This window comes from Strix uralensis, chromosome 4 (genome assembly GCF_047716275.1).
Source record: "Strix uralensis isolate ZFMK-TIS-50842 chromosome 4, bStrUra1, whole genome shotgun sequence".
Classification (NCBI taxonomy): domain Eukaryota; kingdom Metazoa; phylum Chordata; class Aves; order Strigiformes; family Strigidae; genus Strix; species Strix uralensis.
Window position 1 is genome coordinate 81,419,866 of NC_133975.1, and position 27,040 is coordinate 81,446,905.

A 27,040-nucleotide genomic window follows, 5' to 3' on the forward strand; every position below is an offset into this window, starting at 1 on the left:
TGTCCTTTTACGTGTACTACCGCAATTTCGCTGGGCCTTCGTATAGCTTGCAAAATTTGTGATATTAATTCCTGATGTACTAGGTCTTTCCCCCGAGAATTGATTAAACCTCTTTCTTCCCATATTTTCCCAAAGGTATGTACTACTCCGAAGGCATATCTAGAATCGGTGTATATAGTTCCCACTTTTCCATTTAGTAATTGTAAAGCCTTTAATACTGCATATAATTCACATGCCTGTGCTGACCAGCTGGGATTCAAGGGTCCTGATTCTATCACCTTAAAAGTTTTTCCATCAATTATGGCATACCCTGATTTTCTTTTCCCTTCTACCACTCGAGAGGATCCATCTACAAATAATTTTTCTCCTTTCCCTAATTCCTCTTCTTCCAAATCTGGTCTTATCTTAGTCTGCTCCTCGATGTTACGGAGGCAATCATGAAAAAGATCTTGACTAGGTTCTCCATACAAAAATTGAGTTGGATTTTGTAACGATGTTGTTTCAAGGGTCAGGTGGGGGGACGTAATGAGGATTGCCTCATATTTTATCAGTCTAGCATCGGTTATCCATTTTTCTGTTTTTTGCTGTAACACACCTCTAATATTATGGGGTGATAGTACCCTTAATTCACTACCAAAAGTTATTTTATGCGTTTCCTCAACTAATAAAGCAGCTGCCACCACAACTTGTAGGCACGTAGGTCATCCCCGACTTACGGGGTCCAGTAATTTTGAGATATATGCTACTGGTTTCTTTTTTCCTGCCCATTCCTGGGCTAATACTCCAAATGCAGTTCCTTCCTCTGTGTTGACAAATAAGAAAAATGGTCTTTTTAGGTCGGGCAAGCTCAGAACAGGAGCATTTACTAATTCAGTTTTTAGTTCTTTTAACCGTTGATCATCTTCCTGAGTCCATTTTAATAATCCATTTTTAGTTATTTTGGTGTATAAAAACTTTACCTTTCCACTATACCTTTCGATCCACTGCTTACAATATCCAAATAGCCCTAATAGCTGCCGGACTTGTTTTTTAGTTTTTGGACTTGGTAGGGAAAGTATCCCTTTCACTTTTTCTGGATCCAATTTCTTAGTTCCTTGACTTAATCGATGCCCTAGGTATTTAACTTCCTTTTCAACAAATTGCAATTTGGATTTTGACACCTTCAGTCCCTTTAAGCTCAGGAAATTTAACAATTTGATGCTTTCTTCCCGAACCCTTTCCTCATCCTCCCCTGCTATTAAAAGATCATCTACATACTGGACTAGGGTAAGGGTATCTCCTATCTGGTAATCCTGCAAAATTTGTTCTAAAGCTTGCTCAAACAGGTTTGGGGATTCAGTGAAACCTTGGGGTAGGACTGTCCACCGGAGTTGAGTTTTCCTGTGGGTGTCTGGGTCCTCCCACTCAAAAGCAAAATAGTTTCTGCATTCCTCTTTTAAGGGACATGCCCAGAAAGCGTCCTTCAAGTCTATTACACTGTACCACCGGTCGTTCGGGTCTAATTGACTTAAGAGAGTGTGTGGGTTAGCTACTACAGGGAATCTAGTTACAGTCCTTTTGTTAATTTCCCTTAGGTTATGGACTAATCTATACTCCTCATCTGCCTTCTTGACAGGTAAAATGGGAGTATTAAAAGGGGACATGCAGGGTTCCAATAATCCCTGCTTTATTAATCTCTGAATTTCTGGTTTTAATCCTTGCCTTCCCTCCAGAGGTATGGGATATTGCTTAATCCTCACCGGTACTTCAGGATCCCGGATGGTTACCATAAAAGGTTCAACATTCAATTTTCCCACCGTATCTGGAGTGTACCATACTTCAGGGTTGATTTTAGTCTCATCTTCAACCCGTAGGGGGCATAGTTTGATTTCAAGTTTGTGTTCTGTTACTTCCAAACTAATTCCTAATTCAATCATTAGATCTCTCCCCAGTAGGTTATAATCTGCCTCAGGTACTAACAATAAGGATCCCACCCCCACTTTAGAATCTGTTTCAAGGAGTACATCTTTAATTACCGGTACTCCGAATGGTTCTCCTTTTGCCCCAACTAGTTGTACTTTTTCTGATGAAATTTTACATCCTTGGGGCAATGATTGAACAGTAGATCTCTCCGCTCCTGAATCTACTAAAAATTCTACCTCCTGTTGCCGAGGACCTACTTTTAACTTTATTAAGGGCTCAGTTCGTTCTCGGGTCCTCAGCAAATAGAGCCCCTGACACCCCTAATCTTCTTTAAACATTCTCTCATCCATCATTCTCCTTCTGCAGCTCTTCTTTGTGTGACCTTTTCTTCCGCAATAAAAGCAGACAATACTCCCTTTTTCTCTCTCTCTCTCCGGTTCCTTTGATCTATAGCTTGTTCTTTGACCTTCTTGTTTTCTCCCAGCACTGTTCACTCTCTGTCCTTCCCTTATCGCAGCTACCATCATTCTGGTATGTTTCTTTTGAGTCTTGTCCTCCCTTCGGACATAGACTTTCTGTGCTTCCCTCAGTAATTCATCCAACCCCCGATCCTGCCAATCTTCTATTTTTTCTAGCTTCTTTCTAATATCTATCCATGCTTTTGCTACAAATTGTGTCTTTAACAATGCCTGTCCCACTGCGGTATTAGGGTCCAGTCCTGAGTAAAGCTGAAGATTTTTTCTCAGTCTCTCTAACCATTCAGTAGGAGTTTCATCCTTTTTCTGATGTTCACTAAAGGTTTTGTTTATATTTTGTCCTCTAGGGACTGATTCTCTTATACCCTGGATTACAATCGTCCTCAGGTCTTGCATATGACCTCTATCGATTTCATTTTGATTATTCCAATTAGGTCGATTTAGAGGTCATTTTACATCTGCTGCCGGACCTTGCTGATGCTGTTGATCCTAAATTCTCATTCCTGCTCTCCTGATCATATCCCTTTCTTCAACAGTGAATAGTATAGCCATTATGGCTTGTATTTCATCCCAGGTATAGATGTTTGGTCCTAAAAACTGATCCACCCGCTCCGCCACACCTAAGGGATCCTCCAATAGATTCCCCATCTCTTTTTTAAATTCTCTGACGTCCCCTGAATTAAGAGGGACAGTCACATATCCCATGCCAGGTTGGGGTCCTCCCATTGCAACCTCCCTTAGGGGGTACAAGCCACTATCACCCCACCCCATTCTAGTTTGACTACGGGTTATTCGTCTCGGTTCTTTCGGGGATTCAGGTGGGGAGTCTGAATTCTCTGGGTCCTCCGGCGCAGTCGGAGGAGGTGAAGGCGCCGGCGGTGGGGGTGGAGGTATGTAAGGAGGAGGAGAGGTGGGAGGTTCGTCCTCATCACGTACCTTCTTTTTCTTAACTTTTTCTTTTAGAGGATATAGATTTATTTGGGTATCTGATGCTATCCATACCTGTGCATATTCACTCTCCTTTAAATTAAAGGGTTCCCTTGAGTTGACATAAATGTTTAGGGCTTGGCAGACCCATTCTTCAAAGGACCCAAAAACAGGCTAATAGAGATGGTCGCCTCTGATTTGTTTCCCTCCCCAAACTTCCATACAATAATAAATCATTTTTGCTTTGTCCTTACCCCGCCTAGAGGGGTAATCTTCCCAATGGTTTAACATCAAGCCTAAAGGGCTATCTGGTGGTATTTGGGGGTACTTCACCTCGGGTCCCAAATCACCCATGCGATCAGAGAGCTTGCTCTTCTTCTGTCCCATCTTCCGGAGCGCCTTCACACACTCACACAATTCGCTTCCCCCTTTTCGTGACCCAGTCCCTCGCGGGATATGGGAACTGCACTACCGAGGGGTCCGCACTCGCTTCGCCCTGCTGGGCGTCTCACACACCACGCTCCGGGAAACCCAACCCCAACCGAACGGTAACCGGCCTATACTCACGCAACCCTGCGTCTTCGTCCGGGGCTTCGTGCACAAAGATTACGGGTTTACCGGTATTTTTTTTGCTTGTTGCCGAGTTTTGGAGTTCGTCGGTAGAGGGCGTGATGTGATAGCACTCAGCCGGGGCCGCTGAACTCAGCGGGGCGCGCCTCCCCGAATGGGGCTTCCCACCAGATTGCCTCTATCCGAGTCATGGCACCAATTTTGTTATAGACTATCTTGCCAAAATGATGCAAGTTAGGACAAATTAAATTTCAATTATTTATTTTAGCAAGCGGCAATAAGCAAAACAGCGCTGGGCGGCCGGGGAGTCCCTGCTCCACCAACGGCGCGCACCCACTTCCCGAGGGTCCGTCTTTTTTATATCCTCCGCCTTCCGGTATCGGGTCTCTCTGAGAGGTGTATCCTGCGTCTGCGCACTTTGCAGCTAGGGGGTCGCTCCATCCGGGTCTTCCTCACATCACCAGCTTCTCGTATTTCCTACTTTCCTGAGAGTGGCTCACAAAGCCTTTGTTTATATCTTACAGAATATAGACACTACCCCCTTTTTTTTCTTCTTCTTCTCCCCTTTGTCTTTCTCCCCTTTGTCCTTCTTCCCTTTCTCCCTCTTTTCAGTCTTTTGCCTAGTAGGAGTCCTTGCTTCAGCATTTCAACTTAGATAAGCACTTACAGTCAGTTAGTCGTAACACAGTGTAATAGTTAAGATTAAGCTTAGGTCTACATAGTTTATGGAATAACATGTCACGAGCTCCCAGTATCTTCAATGGAACTTGATGAACAAACAGTTTACTGTCTATCACAGTCTTCTTCGTCATCATCAAAGTCGTCGTCATCGTCGTGGACGTCGTCTTCGTCCTCATCGTCTTCGTCGTCGTGGACATCGTCATCGTCGTTGATGTCGTCGTCGTCGTCTTCGCCGTCGTGGACGTCGTCGTCGTTGTCGTCGTCTTAGTCGTCATGGATGTCATCCTCGTCGTTGACGTCGTCTTCGTCGTCATCGTCTTCGTCCTCGTGGACGTCGTTGTCGTCGTCCTCATCGATGTCGTCGTCGACGTCGTCTTCATCATTGATGTCGTCATCGTCATCGACGTCGTCCTCGTCGTCGACGTAATTGTCAACGTCATTGTTGTCATCGTCGTTGTCAATGTCGTTGTCGTCTTCATCGTCGTGGACGTCGACGTCGTCCTCGTTGCCGACGTCTTCGTCTTCGTCGTCGTCGTCTTCGTCGTCGTCGTCTTTGTTCTCGTGGACGTCATCGTCGTCGTCGACGTCGTCATCGTCGTTGACATCGTCGTCATCATCTTCGTCGTCGTGGACGTCGTTGTCGTTGTCGTCATCTTCGTCGTCGTGGATGTCGTCGTCGTCGTCATCGTCATCGTCATTGACGTCGTCCTCGTCGTCAACGTCGTCGTCTTCGTCGTCGTAGTCTTTGTCGTCGTCGTCTTTGTTCTCGTGGACGTCATCGTCGTCGTCGTCGTCGTCATTGTCGTCGACATTGTCGTCGTCGTCTTCGTCGTCGCAGTCGTCATCGACGTCATTGTCGTCATCGTCATCGTCGCGGATGTCGTCGTCGTCGACACCGTCGAGGTCATCGTGGTCGTCATCCTCATCCTCGTCGATGTCGTCATCGACGTCGTCGTCTTCGTCGTCGTCGTCTTTGTTCTCGTGGACGTCATCGTCGTCGTCGACGTCGTCATCGTCATCGACATCGTTGTCGTCGTCGCAGTCGTCGCAGTCGTCATCGACGTCATCGTCGTCATCGTCATCGTCGCGGATGTCGTCGTCGTCGACACCGTCGAGGTCATCGTGGTCGTCGTCCTCGTCCTCGTCGATGTCGTCATCGACGTCGTCGTCTTCGTCGTCGTCGTCTTTGTTCTCGTGGACGTCATCGTCGTCGTCGATGTCGTCATCGTCGTCGACATCGTCGTCGTCATCTTCGTCGTCGTGGACGTCGTCATCGTTGTCGTCATCTTCGTCGTCGTGGATGTCATCGTCGTCGTCATCGTCATCGACGTCGTCCTCGTCGTCGACGTCGTCGTCTTCGTCGTCGTAGTCTTTGTCGTCGTCGTCTTTGTTCTCGTGGACGTCATCGTCGTCGTCGACGTTGTCATCGTCGTCGACATCGTCGTCGTCGCAGTCGTCATCGACGTCATCATCGTCATCGTCATCGTCGCGGATGTCATCGTCGTCGACACCGTCGAGGTCGTCGTGGTCGTCGTCCTCGTCCTCGTCGATGTCGTCATCGACGTCGTCGTCTTCGTCGTCATCGTCTTTGTTCTCGTGGACGTCATCGTCGTCGTCGACGTCGTCATCGTCATCGACATCGTCGTCGTCGTCTTCGTCATCGCAGTCGTCATCGACGTCATCGTCGTCATCGTCATCGTCGCGGATGTCGTCGTCGTCGACACCGTCGAGGTCGTCGTGGTCGTCGTCCTCGTCCTCGTCGATGTCGTCATCGACGTCGTCTTCGTCATTGTTGTCGTCGTCATCATCGACGTCATCCTTGTCGTCGACGTCATTGTCAAGGTCAACGTCGTCATCGTCATCGTCATCGTCGATGTTGTCGTGGACGTCGTCGTCGACGTCATCATTGTCTTCATCGTCGTCGTCTTTGTTATCGTCGTCTTTGTTGTCGTCGTCGACGTTGTCGTCGTCGTCGTTGTTGTCATCGTCTTTGCCGTCATCGTCTTTGCCGTCATGGACATCGTCGTCGTCGACATCGTCGTCATCACCGTCTTCGTCGTAGGCATCGTCGTCGACGTCGTCGTCATCGTCGTCAAAGTCGTCGTCGATGTCGTTGTCGTCATCGACGTCGTCCTCGTCATCGACGTCATTGTCACCGTCATTGTCGTCGTCGACGTCGTCATCGCCAACGTTATCGTCGTCGTCGTCTTCGTCGTCGTCGTCGTCGTCTTTCTCATTGTGGACGCTGTCGATGTCGTCATTGTCGTTGACGTCGTCGTCGTCGTCTTCGTCGTCATGGATGTCGTCGTCATTGTCGTCATCATCGTCGTCGTCGTCATCGACGTCGTCCTCGTCGTTGACGTCGTCGAAGTCGTCGTCGCCGTCGTCATCAAAGCCGTCGTCAACGTTGTCGTGGACGTTGTCGTCGTCGTCGTCTTTGTCGCCGTGCACTTCGTCGTCGTCATTGTCGTCGTCGTCGTCATCTTTGTCGTCGTGGATGTTGTCGACGTCGTCATTGTCGTGGACGTCGTCGTCATCGTCTTCGTCGTCACGGACATCGTCATCGTCGTCGTCCTCATCATCGACGTCGTCCTTGTCGTCGCCATCGTCACCGATGTCGTCGTCGCCTTTGTCGTCGATGTCGACGTCGTCATTGTCTTCTTCATCGAGATCGTCGTCGACGTCAACATCATCCTCGTCATCATCGTCGTCGTCGTCGTCTTCATCGTCGTCGCCTTCGTCATCGACATCGTTGTCGTCTTCTTCGTCGAGATCGTCATCGACGTCAACGTCATCCTCGTCGTTGTCGTCGTCGAGGTCGTCATTGTCCTCGTCGTCGTCGTCATCTACGTCATCGACGTCATCGACGTTGTCCTCGTCCTGGACGTCGTCATCGTCGTCGTCGTCGACCTCATCATTGTCATCTGTTCGTTGATGTCATTGCTGACGTCATCGTCGACATCGCCGTCTTCGTCGTCGCCTTCATCGTCGACATCATCGTCGTCATTGTCGTCAAACTCGTCGTGGATGTCGTCATCCGTCGTCATAGTCGACATCATCATGGACGTCGTCGTCGTCTTTGTTGTCGTCGTCGACGTCGTCGTCATCGTCGTCGTCGTCATCGTCTTTGTCGTCATGGACGTCGATGTCGTCATCGCCGTCTTCATCGTAGGCATCGTTGTCGACGTCGTCGTCGTCGTCAAAGTCGTTGTTGTCGCCACTGTCGTCGTCATCGTCGTCGTCCTCGTTGACGTCATCGTCGACGTCGTCTTCGTCGTTGATGTCGTCGTCGTCATCAACGTCGTCCTCGTCGTCAACATCATCGACATCATCGTCAACGTCGTCCACTTTGTCGTCATCGTTGTCTTCTTCGTCGTCGTCAACGTCGTCGTCAAAGTCGTCGTCGCCGTCGTGGACGTCGTCTTCGTCCTCGTCGTCTTCGTCGTCGTGGACGTCGTCGTCGTCGTCCTCGTCGATGTCGTCGTCGACGTTGTCCACTTTGTCGTCGTCGTCGTCTTCTTCGTCGTCGTCAACGTCGTCGTCAAAGTCATGGACGTCGTCGTCGTCTTCCTCGTCGATGTCGTCGTCGACATCGTCCACTTTGTCGTCGTCGTCATCAACGTCGTCGTCAAAGTCGTCGTCGTCGTCGTGGACGTCGTCGACGTCGTCCACTTTGTCGTCATCGTCGTCTTCTTCGTCATCGTCAAAGTCGTCGTCGTCATCGTCTTTGTCGTAGGCATCGTCGTCGACGTCGTCATCGTCAAAGTCGTCGTTGTCGCCGTCGTCGTAGCCATTGTCGTTGCCCTCGTCGTCGACGTCATCGACGTCGTCATCGACATCGTCCTCCTCATCGTCATTGTCCACGTCGTCCTCGTCGTCGATGTCGTCGTCTTCTTCGTCGTAGTCTTCGTTGTTGTCGTCTTTGTCCTCGTGGACGTTGTCATCGCCATCTTCGTCATCTTCGTCATCGTCGTCGAAGTCGTCGTCATCGACGTCATCGTCGCGGTCGTCGTCGTTGTCGCAGTCGTCATCGACGTCATCGTCGTCGTCACGGACGTCGTCGTCGTCTTCGTCGTCGTGGACATCCTGGTCGTCGTCCACGTCCTCCTCCTCATCGTCTTTGTCCACGTCGTCCACGTTGTCGTCTTTGTCGTCGTGGATGTCGTCATGGATGTCGTCATCGTCGTCATCGTCGTCGTCATCTTCATCGACGTCGTCCTCGTCGTCGACGTCGTCGTCTTCGTCATCGTAGTCTTCGTCGTCGTCGTCATCGTTGTCGAAGTCGTCGTCATCGACATCATCGTCGCAGTCGTCGTCGTTGTCGCAGTCGTCATCGACGTCATCGTCGTCATCGTCGTCATCGCGGATGTCGTCGTCGTCGACTCCGTCATCGACGTCGTCTTCGTCATTGTTGTCGTCGTCATCATCGAGGTCGTCCTTGTCGTCGATGTCATTGACAACGTCATTGTCGTCGTCGTTGACGTGGTCGTCATCGTTGTTGTGGACGTTGTCATCGACGTCATCATTGTCTTCATCGTTGTCGTCGTCTTTGTTGCTGTCATCGACGTCGTCATCATCGTCGTTGTCGTCATCGTCTTTGCCGTCATGGACGTCGTTGACGTCGACGTCGTCGTCATCGCCGTCTTCATTGTAGGCATCGTCGTCGACATCGTCGTCGTTTTCGTCATTGTTATCGTCATCATCATCGACGTCATCCTTGTCGACGACGTCATTGTCAACGTCATCGTTGTCGTCGTCATCAACGACGTCGTCGCCGACGTTGTCGTCGTCTTCGTCGACATCGTCGTCAATGTCAACATCGTCCTCCTCGTCGTCATCGTCCACGTCGTCCACGTCGTCATCGTCGTCGTCTTCTTCGTTGTCATCTTCATCGTCGTCAACGTCGTCGTCAACGTCGTCATGGACGTGGTCGTTGTCATCGTCGTCGTCTTTGTCACCGTGCACTTAATCATCATCGTCGTCGTCGTCGTCGTCGTCCTCTTTCTCGTTGTCATCGTCGTTGACGTCGTTGTCATCGTCTTCGTCGTCATGGATGTCGTCGTTGTCGTCATCATCTTTGCCGTCATGGACGTCGTCGTCGTCAACGTCGTCTTTGTCGTCGTGGACGTCGTCGTCATCGACGTCGCCTTCGTCATTGTTGTTGTCGTCATCATCGACATCATCCTTGTCATCGACGTCATTGTCGACATCGTTGTCGTCGTCGTCGTCATCGACGACGTCGTCGCCGTCGTTGTCGTCATCATCTTTGCCGTCATGGACGTCGTCGTCGTCAACGTCGTCTTCGTCGTCGTGGACGTCGTCGTCATCGACGTCGCCTTCGTCATTGTTGTTGTCGTCATCATCGACATCATCCTTGTTGTCGACGTCATTGTCAACATCGTTGTCGTCGTCTTCGTCGTTGACATCGTCGTCCAGGTCAACGTCGTCCTCGTCATCGTCGTCGTCGACGTTGTCGTCGTCGTTTTCGTCGTTGATGTCGTTGTTGACATCGACGTCGTCCTCGTCATCGACGTCATTGTCAACGTCATTGTCGTCGTCGTCGCCGACGTTATCCTCGTCCTTGTCATCGACGTCGTCGTCTTCTTCGTTGTCATCTTCATCGTCGTCGACGTCGTCGTCAACGTCGTCATCGTCGTCGTCTTTGTCACCGTGCACTTAATTGTTGTTGTCGTCGTCGTCGTCGTCGTCCTCTTTCTCGTTGTCATCGTCGTTGACGTCGTTGTCATCGTCTTCGTCATCATGGATGTCGTCGTTGTCGTCATCATCGTCATCGTCGTCATCGACATCGTCCTCGTCGTTGACGTCATCTTCGTCGTTTTCGTCTTCGTCGTCGTGGACGTCGTCGTCGTCCTCGTCAATGTCGTCGTCGACGTCGTCTTCGTCGTCATCATTGTCAACGTCATTGTTGTCGTCGTCGTTGTCGATGTCGTCGTCATCTTTGTCCTCATGGACGTCATCGTCGTCTTCATGGTGACATCGTCGTCTTTGACGTCATCATTGTCTTCATCGTCGTCGTTGACGTCGTCGTCGTCGTCATCTTCCTCGTCGTGGACGTCGTTGTCATCGACGTCGTCTTCGTCATTGTTGTCGTCGTCATCATCGACATCATCCTTGTCGTCGACGTCATTGTCGACGTCGTTGTCGTCGTCGTCGTCATCGACGATGTCATCGCCGACGTTGTCATCGTCTTCGTCGTCGACATCGTCGTCCAGGTCAACGTCGTCCTCGTCATCGTCGTCGTCGACGTTGCTGTCGTCGTCGTTTTCGTCGCTGATGTCGTTGTCGTCATCGATGTCGTCCTCGTCATCGACGTCATTGTCGACGTTGTCCTCCTCGTCGTCGTCGTCCACGTCATCCATGTTGTCGTCGTCTTCGTCGTTGTTGTCGTCGACGTCATCGTCAACGTCGTCGTCAACGTCGTCGTCAATGCCGTTGTCAATGTCATCATGGACGTGGTCGTCGTCGTCGTCGTCGTCTTTGTCGTCGTGGATGTCGTCGACGTCGTCATCGTCGTCGACGTCGTCGTCTTCGCCGTCGTGGACGTCGTCGTCGTTGTCGTCATCTTCGTCGTCGTGGATGTCGTTGTCGTCATCGTCGTCATCGTCGTCATCGACGTCGTCCTCGTCGTCGACGTCGTCGTTGTCATCGTCATCTTCGTCGTTGTCGACGTCATCATCGTCATCGACATTGTCGTTGTCTTCGTCATCATGGACGTCGTCGTCGTCGTCGTCTTCATCCTCGTTGACATCGTCGTCGCCGCCGTCGGCGTCATCGAAGTCGTCGTCATCGTCGTCGTCTTCATGTTCGTCGGCGTCGGCGTCATCATCATCGACGTCATCGTTGCTGTTGTCGTCGTTGTCGCAGTCGTCATCGACGTCATCGTCATCTTCGTCGTCGTCGCGGACGTTGTCGTCGTCAACACCGTCGAGGTCGTTGTCGTCGTCGTCGTCGTCTTTGTCCTTTGTCGCCGTGCACTTCATCGTCGTCGTCATCGTCGTCGTCGTCGTCTATGTCGTCGTGGACGTTGTCGACGTCGTCATCGTTGTGGGCGTCGTCATCGTCATCTCCGTCGTCATGGGCGTCGTCGTCGTGGACGTCGTCGTCGGCGTCGTCTTTGTTGTCGTCGTCGACGTCATCCTTGTCGTCGTCCTCATCATCGTCGTCGTCGACGTCGTTGTCGTTGACGTCGTCATCGTCGTTGTGGACGTCATCATCGACGTCATCATTGTCTTCGTCGTCGTCGTCTTTGTTGTCGTCATCGACGTCGTCATCATCACCGTCTTCGTCGTAGGCATCGTCGTCGATGTCGTCGTCATCGTCGTCAAAGTTGTCGTTGCTGTCGTCGTCATCGTCGATGTCATTTTCGTTGTTGATGTTGTTGTCGTCATCGACGTCGTCCTCGTCATCGACGTCATTGTCAACGTCATTGTCGTCGTCATCCTCGACGTTATCCTCATTGTCTTCGTCATCGTCGTCGTCTTCTTCGTTGTCGTCTTCATCGTCATCAACATCGTCGTCAACGTCGTCGTCAACGTCGTCATCAATGTCGTCGTGGACGTCGTCGTCCTCGTCTTTGTCACCATGCACTTCATCGTTGTTGTCATCGTCGCCATCGTTGTCGTCTTTCTCGTCGTGGACGTCGTTGACATCGTCATCGTCGTTGACATCGTCGTCGTCATCGTCTTCATCGTCATGGACATCGTTGTCGTTGTCATCGTCTTGGTCATCATGGATGTCGTCGTTGTCGTCATCATTGTCGTTATCGTCATCGACGTCGTCCTCATCGTCGACGTCGTCGTATTCATCGTCGTTGTCTTCGTCGTCGTGGACGTCGTCGTCGTCGTCCTCGTCGATGTCGTTGTCAACGTCGTCTTCATCGTTGTGGACATCGTCGTCGTCGTCATCGTCTTCGTCGTCGTCGTCGACGTCGTCGTCATCGTCGTTGTCGTCGTCGTCAAAGTCGTCGTCGCCGTCGTCGTCGTCGTCGAAGTCGCCGTCATCGTCGTCGTCTTTGTGTTCGTTGGCGTCGGTGTCATCGTCATAGACGTCATCGTCGTTGTTGTCGTCGTTGCAGTCGTCATCGACGTCATCATCGTCATCGTCGTCGTCGCGGACGTCGTCGTCGTCGACATCGTCGAGGTCGTCATCGGCGTCGTTGTCGTCATCGGCGTCGTTGTCGTCATCGGCGTTGTCCTCGTCGTCTTCGTCGACGTCCTCGTCGACATCGTCTTCACCGTTGATGTCGTCGTCGTCATCGACGTTGTCCTCGTCGTCGACGCCATTGTCAACGTCATTGTTGTTGTCGTCGTCGTCGATGTCGTCGTCGTCTTTGTCCTCGCGGACGTCGTCGTCGTTGACGTCATCATTGTCTTCATCGTCGTCGTTGACGTCGTCGTTGTCGTCTTCGTCGACGTCGTCATCGTCGTTGTCGTCGTCGTCAAAGTCATCGTCGCCGTCGTCGTCATCGTCGTCGTCGAAGTCGCCGTCATCGTCGTCGTCTTTGTGTTCGTTGGCGTCGGTGTCATCATCATCGACGTCATCGTCGTTGTTGTCGTTGTTGCAGTCGTCATCAACGTCATCGTCATCATCGACGTCGTCACAGACGTCGTCATCGTCGACATCGTCGAGGTCATCATCGTCGTCGTTGTCATCGACGTCGTCGTCTTCGTCGTCATCGTCTTCGTCGACGTCCTCGTCGACATCGTCTTCATCGTTGATGTCGTCGTCGTCATCGACGTTGTCCTCGTCGTCGACGCCATTGTCAACGTCATTGTTGTCGTCGTCGTCGTCGATGTCGTCGTCGTCTTTGTCCTCGTGGATGTCATCGTCGACGTTGTCATGGACGTCACCGTCATTGACGTCATCATTGTCTTCATCGTCGTCGTCGTCATCTTTGTCGTCGTCGTCAAAGTCGTTGTCACCGCCGTCGTCGTCGTCGTCATCGTTGTCGAAGTTGTCGTCATCATCGGCGTCTTCATGTTCGTCGGCGTCGGCGTCATCGTCATCGACATCATCGTCGCTGTTGTCGTCGTTGTCGCAGTCATCATTGACGTCATCGTCGTCATCGTCGTCGTCGCGGACGTCGTCGTCGTCAACGCCGTCGAGGTCGTCGTCGTCGTCGCCGCCGTCGTCGTTGTCGTCAAATTCATCGTCATCGTCATTGTCTTCCCGGGCGTCGACGTTGTCGGCGTCGACGTCATCGTCGGCGTCGCCGGCGTCGCCATCAAAGTCGTCGTCCTCTTCGTCATCGTTTTCATCGTCGTCTTCGTCGACGTCACCCACGTCGTCGTTGTCGTCCATGTTGTCGTCGTCGTCGTCGTCCACGTCGTCGTCGTCGTCAACGTCATCATCGACGTCGTCGTCGTCATCGTCGTCGTCTTTGTCGTCGTGGACGTCGTCATCGTCGTCATCGTCGTCGTCATCGTCGTCTTCATCATCGTGGACATCGTCGTCGTTGTCATCATCTTCATCATTGTGGATGTCGTCGTCATCGACGTCGTCCTCGTCATCGACATCGTCGTCAATGTCATTGTTGTCGTCATCGACGTCGTCGTCGCTGACGTTAACGTCGTTGTCTTCGTCGTCGACGTCGTCGTCAACGTCAATGTCGTCCTCGTCATCGTCGTCGTCAACATTGTTGTCATCGTTGACATGGTCGTCGTCATCGTTGACGTCATCATTGTCTTCATCATCGTCGTCGTCTTCGTCGTCGTCGTCGTCATCGATGTCGTCGTTGTCGTCACCGTCGTCATCGTTGCCGTCTTCGTCGTTGTCGTCGTCGTCGCCGTCCTCGTCGTTGTCGAAGTTGTCGTCGCCGTCGTCGTCATCAAAATCGTTGTCATCGTTGTCGTCTTCGTGTTCGTCGGTGTTGGCATCGTCGTCATCGTCGACGTTGCCCACATTGTCGTCGTCGTCCTCGTTGTCGTCGTCGTCGTCGTCCACGTCGTCGTCGTCATCAACGTCATCGTCGACGTCGTTGTCGTCATCGTCGTCGTCTTTGTCGTCATGGACGTCGTCGTCGTCATCGTCGTCGTCGTCGTCGTCTTTGTCGTCATGGACGTCATCGTCATCGTCATCGTCGTCATCATTGTCGTCTTCGTCGTCGTCATCGTCGTCGTCGTTGTCATCGTCTTCATCGTTGTGGATGTCATCGTCGTCGTCATCGTCGTTCTCGTCATCGATGTCGTCGTCAATGTCATTGTCGTCGACGTCGTCGTCGCTGACGTTAACATCGTCGTCATCGTCGTCGACGTCGTCTTCAACGTCAACGTCGTCCTCGTCATCGTCGTCGTCGATGTTCTCATCATTGTTGACGTGGTCGTCGTCATCGTTGACATCATCATTGTCTTCATCGTCGTCATCGACGTCGTCGTCGTCATCTTCGTCGTCGTCGTCGTCATCGATGTCGTCGTTGTCGTCTTTGTCGTCATGGACGTCGTCATCGTCGACGTCATCATCGTCGCCGTCTTCGTCATCATCGTCATCGTCGCTGTCCTCGTTGTTGTCGAAGTTGTCGTCGCCGCCGTCGTCGTCAAAATCGTCGTCATCATTGTCATCTTCGTGTTCGTCGGTGTTGGTGTCATTGTCATCGACGTCGTCGTCGCTGTCATCGTCATTTTTGTTGTTGTCGTCGTCGTCCTCGTTGTCGTCGTCGTCGTCGTCCACGTCGTCGTCGTCGTCAACGTCATCGTTGACGTCGTCGTCGTCGTCTTTGTCGTCGTCTTTGTCGTCGTCATCGTCGTCATTGTCGTCGTCTTTGTCGTCATGGACGTCGTCGATGTTGTCATCGTCATCGACGTCGTTGTCGTCGTCGTGGACGTCATCGTCGTTGTCATCGTCTTCATCGTTGTGGATGTCATCGTCATCGTCATCGTCGTCCTCGTCGTTGACGTCGTCGTCAATGTCATTATCGTCGTCGTCGACGTCGACGTCGTCGTCGCTGATGTTAACGTCGTCGTCGTCGTCGACAACGTTGTCTTCAACGTCAACGTCGTCCTCGTCATCGTTGTCGTCGACGTTGTCGTCATCGTTGATGTGGTCGTCGTCATCGTTGACGTCATCATTGTCTTCATCGTCGTCGTCGTCGTCATCGATGTCGTTGTTGTCGTCTTTGTCGTCATGGACGTCATCGTCGTCGCTGTCGTCATCGTTGTCGAAGTTGTCGTCGCCGTCGTCGTCGTCAAAGTCGTCATCGTCGTCGTCTTCGTGTTCGTCGGTGTCGGCGTCGTCATCGTTGCTGTCGTCATCATTTTTGTTGTTGTTGTCGTCGTCGTCGACATTGTTGTCGTCGTCGTCAACATCGCCCACGTCGTCGTCCGCGTCGTCGTCGTCGACGTCGTCGTCATCGTTTTCGTCGTCTTGGACGTGTTCGTCGTTGACGTCGTCGTCGTGGACGTTGTCGTCATCGTTGTCTTCAACGTCGTCCACGTCGTCGTCGAAGTCGTCTTTGACATCAACGTCGTCCTCATCATCATCGTCGACATCATCCACGTCGTTGTCGTCATCGTCTTTGTCATCATCATCTTTGTCGTCGTGGACGTCATCGTCGTCTGTGGCATCGCTGGAGAACAACGGACATGTTGTGAGCGATCCAGACCAAGGGGCCTCACTGAACAAGCTGCAGCTGTGTTCAAGGACATAAACAAGGCCGAGATGGCCTGAGAAACTACATTCCTGGCCAAGAGATAAAGATGTTGGAATGTCGAAAACAGGGGGTCTACCTGGGCGGAGAGCAGCGCGTGGACACCACACTGGGACCAATCATAGAGGGCAGAAGGGCGCGTGAACAAGTAGCTTTAGCCTATTAGCAATAAGACAGTGGCACGTGAAGCTTGTGATAGAGTATAAATTGCTGTGTAGTCTTTAATAAAGTGGCACCAACTTGATCACATTGGTCGTCTAAGTTGTGTCCGAGACTTCCGCGTCGGCAACTGGCACCCGACCAGGGACCCGAGGGAGCCTCATTGAAGATATGCAGGACTCAAGCCCTGGGGAATCGGGACCCTCCCGTCGGTGCTCGCCCGAGCAAGAGAAGATGGTCTGGACGGGGCGGAAGCCAGCCGTAGCAGGCGCTGCCCCAGCGCCTGGGAAGACGCGTGCGCGCAATCATCAGGAATCTCGCCCTGATCAGGTGAGCGGCTGGGGAGGAGATGGGGTCCACGCTGGGTAAAGAAGAAGCGGCAGTGGTTAAGCTCCTCCAACATATACTCTCTAAGAGAGGATTATCTTATCAGGGGAACCTGAGGAGGGTGCTGTTGTGGGCTCGGCAGCATGGACTAATCCCCTCAGTGACCGCAGCCTTTGAACCTGCTACTTGGGAAAAGATCGGCGCGGCACTGTGGAACAACATTAGTTCAGGTTCTAAAGACAGTAGGAAACTCTCCACTGTGTGGAGATTGGTCCTAGACACTCTGAAAGAACTGAAAGCGGAATGGCAGACCACCGCCTCCGCTTTCGCTGCCTGGTCAGCTGAGGCAGAACGCGCTGGCGCTCAGGATTCTGTCACTGCTGGGACATTCGTGGGATCCCTGTTCCCCAAGGCAGCTCCTAAAAGGAGGGACGGGGACGCTTCACGTGCAGTACCCGTGTGGCAGGAAAATCAAGAGCAAAAGTCAAGAGGTTTACTACAGCTCGACCCCCCCGCTCAAGCCCAAAAGATCAATCACCGGAGCGCACGGCCCGCCCTGCTCCCGCCGCCTCCCGCCCAACCCCCCCCGCCGCCGCAGCCGCCGCTGCCTCGCCAGAGGACGGCACCGACCCAGCCCTGCCCCCGTCCTCGCCCCCGACACCCTGGTCGGTGCAGGAACAATCTCGTTATGATTTACAAGATCAACACTTGCAAGAACTAACGAGAAAATTAGAGCAACTTGAAATCTGAATGCAGCAAGCGGCTCAGCCCACCCCTACAGCACCGCCGCCTCCCCCTCTTCCTTTGAACCCCTTCCTCCGTGACACAGGGGGGGGGCGTGGGGGGGGTGGTGGTGGTCAGAGGGAAACAGTGGCTATCGGGTCACTACCATCGTCGGCCCAAATGGGAGGGGGGGCACTGGCTCAAAGGGGAGGGGGGGCACTGGGACGCGCGGATGATAATGGTAATCCAGCACACCAATGACGGGGAGTTATTCGGGAAGCTATAATTGAGGGGCAGTTTAACGAGCTTAGACCAATGACGTTTCCGGTAACAGTAACCTCACAAGGCAATGAGTGGGAAGCCTGAGATTGGAAAATGATGGGGATGTGCTGGGTTACGGAATTAGTATATGGTGAAAATGAGTTAAAATCACCATGTACTGGTTCAGTAATTCAACTTCCCAGCAGCCACACCCCGTCAGCAAGGAGATCCTCTTGGATATGGGGTGCAAGCTCAAATGCTGATGGGTGCAGGCCCTTTTGCTAGCCCTGACTGCCAAGTTAGATTTCAACCAGAAGTGTTACAGTTAACCCAAGAATTGGCCTTAAAAACGATTTTAGCCGTACATGATGAAAAAGCAGCACCAGCATTTACAGGAGTAAGGCAGGGGCCCACGGAGCCCTATCCAAAATTTATTGCTAGACAACATGCCGCTATTGATGTTAATCCTGAGGCTTGGGGGGCTTGGGACTTTCTTAGTTTTCTCATTAACATTACTTATGATGGTGCTGATGGGTGGGCTGAGAAAGACTTCAGTATCTTAACTGCCTGCGGCCGAGACCGGCACCGCGCTCTCGGCGCCCCCCCCACCCCCTCCCCCTCCCCAGCCAAAAGCGGCAGTTTTTACAGAAGCTGCTGACACACCACGTAATCATTAAGCAATGGTGTTATATTCTTAACAGTGTTTTGATGTTTGCAGCGTTTATCATTTTATGTTGTGTGAGTAACAAGGGTAAGAGGCCTCTTTGTGTGACTGTTCTGCGTGTGCGAGACGTGGCAGCTGCAGACTTCTTTGACAGAGTGCCATAGTACCCGCTGGGTCATCAGTGCTGCCTGTTTGTTTGGGCTAAGTGTTTTAAGTGTCATAGGTGAAATATCTCCTCTAGCAGGAGGCAGTAATTCTGTATTAATTGTTGTCTTGAATTTAGGTGCATACTCTGCAGGGAGAGTGCACCTTTGTACCATCTATCTGAGATGGGTATTGTCATAAAAATCATCTACAACCTTACAGGGGTTGTTCGTTTTACCAGAGGTCAAACTTACTCAGCTTGTTTATTTTACTACAGCTGGGGTGACTCAGGATTTGGATCAGCACATACTCCTCAAACATTTTGAGCTCAGACAGGGAGACAAAGTCGACCTCTGATAAAATGTAACCTCACTAAAGCAGAAGAATCTGTTGAACTAACAGGCATTTTACATACTGGTGCAGATGTGACTGTAATGTCTGCGACCAGATTTGCTGTTAGCTCGGGTAACGCGAGTGCTTTTCGGGGTTGGTTGTCATGCTGTTATGTTTCAAACCAAATAACTCATTCATGTAAGGGGCCCAGAAAACTGGGTAGGAAATATTCATCCATTTATATTGGAAACCCCTGCTACATCATGGGGTTGTGACTGTATGGCTCAATGGGGAACTCAAATCAGATCAAATTTGTCTTAATTGCCACTGCAGCACAACCCACCCTGAAACCCACCCTGAAACTAACCTGGAAAACAGAATCACCTGTGTCGGTGGGTCAGTGGCCCTTGCCAATGGAAAAGTTGTTCCACCTGAATTATTTAATTCATGAACAGTTAAGTGCAGGACATATCATACCTACCACCAGTCCTTGGAACCCCCTGGTGTTTGTTGTATTAAATAAAAGTGGTAAATGGTGACTTTTACATGATCTCCAACACATTGATTCCCCTAAACTGGCATTTTCTAATAAATGATCTGAAAGATTTATTTTTTCTCCATTCCCTTGCATCCGGATGATGCATCTAAATTTCCCTTTTTTGTTCCCAGTATTAATGTTAGTGAACCTACAACACGGTACCACTGGGTTGTTTTACCATAAGGCATAAAGAATACTCCCACAATGCAGGTCTCCCAGACTGTTATATATCATTATATGGATGACATCCTTATAGCAGCAGAAACACGGGAGATTATGGAAAAGCCTCTTGCTTTACCCAAAGACTCAGTATCTCAAATGGGGTGACAAATAGCACCTGAAAAGGTACAGCCATCATCACCGTGGCAGTACCTGGAGTGGAGAATTTGTGAACAGACCATTGTCCCCCAACACCTTAAACTTAAAACTGATGTTAAGACTTTAAATGATTTACAGAAACTGTTACGAACCATAAACTGGATACAGCTGTTGTTGGGCCTAACTAATGATGATCTCCATAGCTTGCTTTATATTTTGCGAAGAGATCCTTCACTCACATCACCCAGAGTACTTAGAGAGAAAGCAAAAACAAGATCTCCACTGTGCAACTAATGCCATCTCAGAAACACGGTAAGTACAGCTTTCACATGCAATTTTTCCACCAAAATGCCAGGGCAATACAAAACCAGTTTTCTTTATCAAGGCCTCAGGCTGAAGACATCATTGCAACTTGCCCTGAATGCCAGAAGAACTCTCTCTCTCTTCAACAGCTAGTAGTGTCAACCCTCGGGGACTCACTCCTCAGAATTATGGCAATCTGATGTCACTCCGACGTCACTCCCTTTGCTGCATTTGGATCGTTAAAATAGGTGCCATCAATATTGCACCACTTCTCATCACAGATACCAGGTCAACAAGAAGTCCAGGGCAAGACTCAAGTCCTGGAAAGTGTAACTGGGAAGGACCATATCCTTTAATAACCTGGGGAAGAGGTTATGCTTGTGTTTTCACAGGTTACAGTCCCGGTGGTTACCAGCAAGCTGTGTGCAATCACACCCGAGGCGTGAGAGGCAGCCTTTGGTGGACACTCAGGAGCCAGCTGTGGGTGCTATGCATACCCCTGTGCCAACAGTTCGCCATCTCTTCAGCTGATCATTTAAGCAGAATGAATGGGTAATGCTTGCTACTGCAATAGGACAAAATACACTATCTCTGTCCTTAATCACACTACAGTTCTCAACTCTTTTAAGAGAAAATGCTAACAGTACTTGCAACTCCTTGATGAAACATATAGGCTTACTAGTCACTGGTGAAAGATGTAGCTTAGACAAAATGTACTTATTAATAAGGATGAAATGCTATAAGAATGTATGTATTCAACTTTCTTTAGCCATATTAAGAATTAGGAACTCAAGTGTTTAACCTTATTAGAAACTCCCTTGGTTTTCCCCCTTGAGTAGTGGCCAGGCTCTGGGTGGAACCCAACAGGAGGATGAAATCAGATGTTTCTGCTCAAAGAAAATTGCCAGTTATTTTGGCCTGCTGAATTAGATAAATGAGGCTGGACCTGCTTGCAGCGATTTTGGATGCCTCACCTACGGATGGACGCATTGCGTAGGATTTCCGGTTTGCGAGGAAGGGTACTCTAAATTCTCGCTGCATCCAGGGTTCCCCAGCAATTGCGGATCTGAATGTTAGTACCCCATTAAGTAAGTGTGCTATTCCGTATTTTCCTTACTGTTTATTTTTGTAGTATTTAGTCATATCCCTTAGTTATGGGTACTGAAATTAGCCTACTCTTTTTTACCTAATAACTGTAACTGCTGTATTGTTTCTAGCATTCTGTAAAACTGTTTTAAGTATGCTGCATTTTTTGAAGTTTGCCTAACCCTTAATTCATAAAGTCTCGAAATAAGTGTTGCAGGTGCTGCTGCAAAACAAAGAAATGGGAGATGTGGGAGGCATTGGACTGTCACCCTTACACAGCCTCTAAGCAATTGCTAGGGTTGATGAAGAACAGGCCTTGGAAGATAGATAAGAAACTACTGAGTTGTGCCAAGGTAGCAGGCAAAAACAGCGGACAGCTGCAACACTGAACTGTGAAAAAGTACTAAGCTGTGAGAAGTTACCATCGCGGTAGGGCGGAATGCGCCAGGGAATATGGGAAATTAGTTCAATTGACCCGTGAAACTGATAATGGACCAGCCTATACCTCTCAAAAATTTGCTCTCTTTTGTCAACTCTGGGGTATACGTCACATCACAGGTATACCACATTCCCCCACGGGGCAAGCTATAGTGGAAAGAGCGCATCAAAACTTTAAAAGTGCTTTTGCAAAAACAAAAAGGGGGAGAGGTCTTGGCTGCTGCAGAACCACTTGCAAAAGCGGTGTATGTGTCAAATTACTTACGGCTCACAGGTGATAGGGAGGAACCACCAGTAGTAATACATACTATGGATCTGAAATCTGATATAAGCCGGTGTGGAGATGGTGCTTTTGCTCAGTACAAAGATGTTGCTATAGGAGAGTGGAAAGGACCTGTGGAACTAAAAATGACGGGTCGAGGCTATGCCTGCGTTATTACCAATACTGGCACTAGATGGGTTCCGAGTCGATGGGTGCGACCCTGGGAAAAGGAAGTTAAGAAAGATGAAACAGAAACCAAATGAGATATTAACTTGGAGCAAGGGTTATGTTTGTGTTTTCACAGATGCCGGCTCTCGCTGGGTTCCTGCTCAGTGTGTTCAGCCTGTATTGGAACCTGCCTCAAAGTGAAGGATGGGTGGTCTCACAACCAAATACCACCGCAAGCCCTGAAAATCCGTTCTCTACATGCTTGGTAGAAATACCTGTGGATACATGGCCAAACCCACTGCAGTTTTGGCTTAGCAAACAAACTAATGCTACTTCTTTGGCTTTAAGTGGTCTTTTAACTGATACTGATAGTGTTAGACATGCTACGTTACAAAATAGAGCTGTGATGGACTTTTGCTTCTAGCGCAAGGACATGGTTGTGCTGAATTTGGAGGAATGTGTTGTATGAATCTATCCAATCATTCAGAATCTATTTTTAAAAGCATTCAGCAATTGAAGGATGGAGTCAAACGCTTAACACAAGATGATGGCTTGGACTGGCTGACAAGGATGTTTAAAGGTTGGGGATTATCTGGTTGGTTGATAACATTAGTCAAAACTGTCGGAGTAGTCCTTTTGATTGTAGTGACTGTGCTCTCAACATTGCCTTGCCTTATAGGCCTTCTGCAAAGGGCCCTGCAGAGGACTGTCGGTGCAATGTTTTTAGCACAGGACCACAGGGGGGTCTGGATCACTCAAAAACAAAAAGGGGGATTTGTGGCATCGCTGGAGAACAACGGACATGTTGTGAGCGATTCAGACCAAAGGGCCTCACTGTAACAGCAAGCTGCAGCTGTGTTCAAGGACATAAACAAGGCCGAGACGGCCTGAGAAACTACATTCCTGGCCAAGAGATAAAGATGTTGGAATGTCGAAAACAGGGGGTCTACCTGGGCGGAGAGCAGCGCGTGGACACCACACTGGGACCAATCATAGAGGGCAGAAGGGCGCGTGAACAAGTAGCTTTAGCCTATTAGCAATAAGATAGCGGCACGTGAAGCTTGTGATAGAGTATAAATTGCTGTGTAGCCTTTAATAAAGTGGCACCAACTTGATCACATTGGTCGTCTAAGTTGTGTCTGAGACTTCCGTGTCGGCAGTCATCGTCGTCATCGTTGTCGTCGTCATCGTCGTCATCGTTGTCGTTGTCGTCGTCGTCGTCGTCGTCGTTGTCTTCGTTGTCGCCTTCGTCGTCGACGACGTCATTGACGTCGTCGTCGTCATCATCGTTGACGTCGTCGTCGTCAAAGTCGTCGTCGTCGTCGTCGTCAAAGTCATCGTCGTCATCTTCGTCTTCGTCGGCATCGTCGATGTCGTCGTCGTCATCATCGTCATCGCCACCATCGTCGTCGTCATCGTCGTCGTCATGGACGTCATCGTCGTCGACGTCGTCGTCGTCTTCGTCGACATTGTCATCGATGTCGTCCACGTCGCCGACGACATCGTCGTCGTCAACGTCGTTGTCATTGTCGTCTTCGTCGTCGTCGTCTTCGTCATCATGGACGTCGTCGTCGTCAACATTGTCGTCGACGTCTTTGGTGTAGGCGTCGGCGTCGGCGTTGTCGTCGAAGTCGTCATTGTCGTCGTCATCGTCAAAGTCGTTGTCGCCGTCGTCGTCGTTGTCCTCGAAGTCGTCGTCATCGTCGTCGTCTTCGTGTTCGTCACTGTCGTCGTCGTCGACGCCGTCAAGGTCGTCGTCGTTGTCTTCGTTGTCATCGTCGTCGTCTTATCGTCGTCATCTTCGTCGTTGTCGCCGTCGTCATCGTCACCGTCGTCTTCGTCGTCGATGTCAACATTGTCGTCGTCGACGTCGTCATCGTCAAAACAAAAAACAGAACTAGGCCTCGGATCAGAACGTGGACGTCGAGTCAAAAATTAGTAATTATCTATTGGGCACTAATATGGTGAGTTTTTCCACCTTTCCCTAAGGCTTCCCAAGCGTGTCGACAATGCCCATTAGCCTGAGGATAGGATGGGGTGTGCAAACCCCCTAGATTTTACCAAGGTCATAGGCACAATGCCAACTGAGGGCAACTTCACCATGACAGATTGGCCTGCACATATTTTCAGGGGGAACTGGCCCTTACGATTGTCAAATATAGGAGCATTATCACCTGATAATCCCGTAGGACAAAATGCTCATATTTTTGGGTTCACACAATGTCCCCAGCAGTTATTAACAATAAAAACCACTTGTGCCAACATTATATCCCAGTTAGGTCATGAAACATTGCTATGTCTCTTGATCAAGCCATTAATTCACTCAACCATGCCATTAGCTTGAGGGTAATATGGTGTATGAAACACCCACTTGATGCCTTGTGTGCCCACTCCCGGACCACCCTGGCAGTAAAGTGGCTCCTGTTACCTGATTAAATTCATTTGGGTGTTTCCTTCTCTATCTGCCGAGTGTGGCAATAATGATCTAACCGCACATATCGCTTCCTCGCAGTGAGAAACTGCCGGACTCCAACAGGAGGGGGCGGGGGGGGGGGGGTGGGGGGTGGGGGGAGGGCGGGGTGTGTTCCAGAGATCTTAACCCCTTCTCTGGGTGTGGTCTTAGCGAGCTTTTGAGCCAGTCCATAGCAAGCAATTGTCTGCGAAAAACATGCAAATGTAAATTGCCCGCCATCCCACGTGGGAGCAAAGCCATCTCTGCTTCTGACAAAGAAACCACAAAGAACAGGTCCCAGACCTGGCAGGCGGCTCCTGCAGGGGGCTGCGCCCAGCCCAGCCCAGCCCTGCAGCTGACAAAGGCCTGGATGGGCATTCAGCCGCCCATAATCGGCTGTTAATTGCCACCTGTTGTTTGGTTTGCGGACTGGCCACACCAGAGAATTCTAAGGGGAATGTGTATGATTTATAATCTTTTTTCCGTATCATTAATCACCTTGTGATAGACAGTAAACTGTTTATTCATCAAATCCCGTCAAAGATACTGGAAGCATGTGTTATGTTATTCTATAAACTATGTAAACCTAGCCTAGGATTAATCTTAACTATTACATTGTATAACGACTAACAGACTATACTAACAGACTTATCTAAGTTAAAATGCTGAAGCAAGGACTTACACTGTGCAAAAGACTAAAAGGAGGGAAAAGGAAGGGGGGTTGAGAAGGGCAAAGGGGAAGTGTCTGCACTCTGTGTTACCTTATAAGGTATAAACAAAAGCTTTGTGAGACTACCCTCAGGAAAGCAAGAAATATGAGAAATTCGTGACGCGAGGAAGACGCGGAGCCTTCATCCCCACGACCACCGGGAGGCAGAAAACGACCCCCTAGCAACAAGGTGCGCAGACGCAGAATACACCCTTTGACGAAACACAGATACCGGAAGACAGAGGATATAAGAAGAAAGACTTTTGGGAAGTGTGCGCGCGCCGTTGGCAGAGTTGAACTCCCCGGCCGCCCAGCGCTGTTTTGCTTGTTGCCGCTTGCTAAATAAACAATTGAAATTGGCCCTGTCTCACATCAGTTTGAGAATTTACTTATAACAACCTCAAAAATACCCTGTTTCACAGCAGTTGGCAGTGGATATTGAGAGACACAGGTAACTTCTGTCCCCCTAACTCCAAAACTCCACACTGCCGTCTGGTAAACACCACTGTTTACCTGCCAAAACATCAAACCCTAGTATTTTTCCTTTGTTCTCGAGTTCTGTCCTCCAGCAATTGCACGAACATCAAGATGTTACCAGTAGATTGCCCATGTAATATTGCCCGGGGTACCCCCAGTGCCAACGCCTTCTGCCAAAGATGATTCCTTCCTGAATCATAAAATCGACCTGATTTATCGCGGGGCAGTTTAAACTCTCTACGAGGAGGCTGCTTGGGGGGGATTTTCCGACTGACTGGCTGAACCCTCTGGCTTCCATTTTCACCCCCACCTGGGTCAGTCCAGCCCATTTCTCGCCCATAGGTAACCAGATCATGTAACACTTCTGCCCACGTTAACACGTGCATGTGAAGGGCGGGGGAGTTTCGCTGGTTACATTCAATATCTCTTTGCACCCTTTCTCTGAGGGACTGCACATGGATCTTTAAGGCATCTGGGAACCCTCTAATGAGAGGTCTAAGGTGGCTGGGATCCACTGGTGTGCAAGCGGTATTCCGCACCGCCCCCTCTCATACATCGCCTGAATGCAAGCTGCCTTTTGTACTCCTTCCACCAGCTCCGACAGTCCTTTCACCTTAATGGTAATAGGTTCTCCCCTCTCCTTAGGGTCCACACCCCCAGCCCAGTAAGCCACTCGAGATGTTATCGACTGGTTACCCGCTGGTCCTGATACAGAGAAATGATTACTTGTTTTAAGACTTATTTACTTATAGAAAACTGCTTAGCAACTCATTTCCTTACGTATAGCAAGTTATAGTATTATGTATAGCATTTTTTAATATTGCTAAGAATCCTGCTTGCCCAGACTGTTCTGTGGAATTTTACCAAGGACTACTGTGTCCATCAAAACAGTTTACTGTGAAAATCTACCAAGAACTGCAGAATTCAACAAAATATCATGGTTTTGTCCTTGAGGAACAGGTGTGCTCTAACTAGTTGGGCCTTGGTAATGAGTAAAGATAGCCATATACGGATTGTAGAAGTTTCATTGGTTCCCTTAAATAAGATAGGATGAGTAAACCGGCTGAAAAACATTTTTGTTGTTCAAGAAATTGGCCAAGAGAATCTGCGCATGCTCCGGGGTAAAAACAAGGTGAGAAAGTCTACGAGCCTTCCTCCCAGAGACCCCCAAAGACGACCACCAGGAGGCAATGCGCAGGTGCAAAGATAACATAAACTGCTGACACCAGCCTTTTGAACTAACCCAGCCTTACTCATGCATATGTATGTTTGTGTTATGTAATCCAATGAATATGTATATCCACACTCTAAGTTTTTGGTAAAATGTGCTGTTGGTGTGCAAGCTTTGTGGATAAATCCCCTTGCACCCCGGCCGGAGTAAACATACCTGCTTTATAACTCTATTCAAGTTGTAGAGTGTTTTTCTGCAAATCAGTCCATCACTTAAAAACACTCCGGGA